The sequence below is a fragment of the Sinocyclocheilus anshuiensis genome, unplaced genomic scaffold (assembly GCF_001515605.1).
Source record: "Sinocyclocheilus anshuiensis isolate Anshui unplaced genomic scaffold, SAMN03320099.WGS_v1.1 scaffold2520, whole genome shotgun sequence".
NCBI lineage: Eukaryota > Metazoa > Chordata > Actinopteri > Cypriniformes > Cyprinidae > Sinocyclocheilus > Sinocyclocheilus anshuiensis.
The window spans coordinates 86,228-86,681 of record NW_015541000.1 but is presented as its reverse complement, the minus strand read 5'-3'; positions in this window follow the sequence as shown (position 1 = coordinate 86,681).

Here is a 454-nt window from a genome sequence, read left to right as displayed (position 1 = left end):
CAGACACACACACAGAGACAGATCATCTACAGACACACACACACACACAGTCAGTTCATCTTCAGACATACACAGTCAGGTCAACTACAGACACACAGTCAGATCATCTACAGACATACACACACACACACACACACACACAGTCAGATCATCTTCAGACATACACAGTCAGGTCAACTACAGACACACACAGTCAGATCATCTACACACACACACACAGTCAGATCATCTACAGACACACACGGTCAGATCATCTACAGACATACACGGTCAGATAATCTACAGACACAGTCAGATCATCTACAGACACACAGACAGATCATCTACAGACACACAGTCAAATCATCTACAGACACACAGACAGATCATCTACAGACACAGACAGACAATCTACAGACACACACAGTCAAATCATCTACAGACACACAGTCAGATCATCTACAGACACACACAG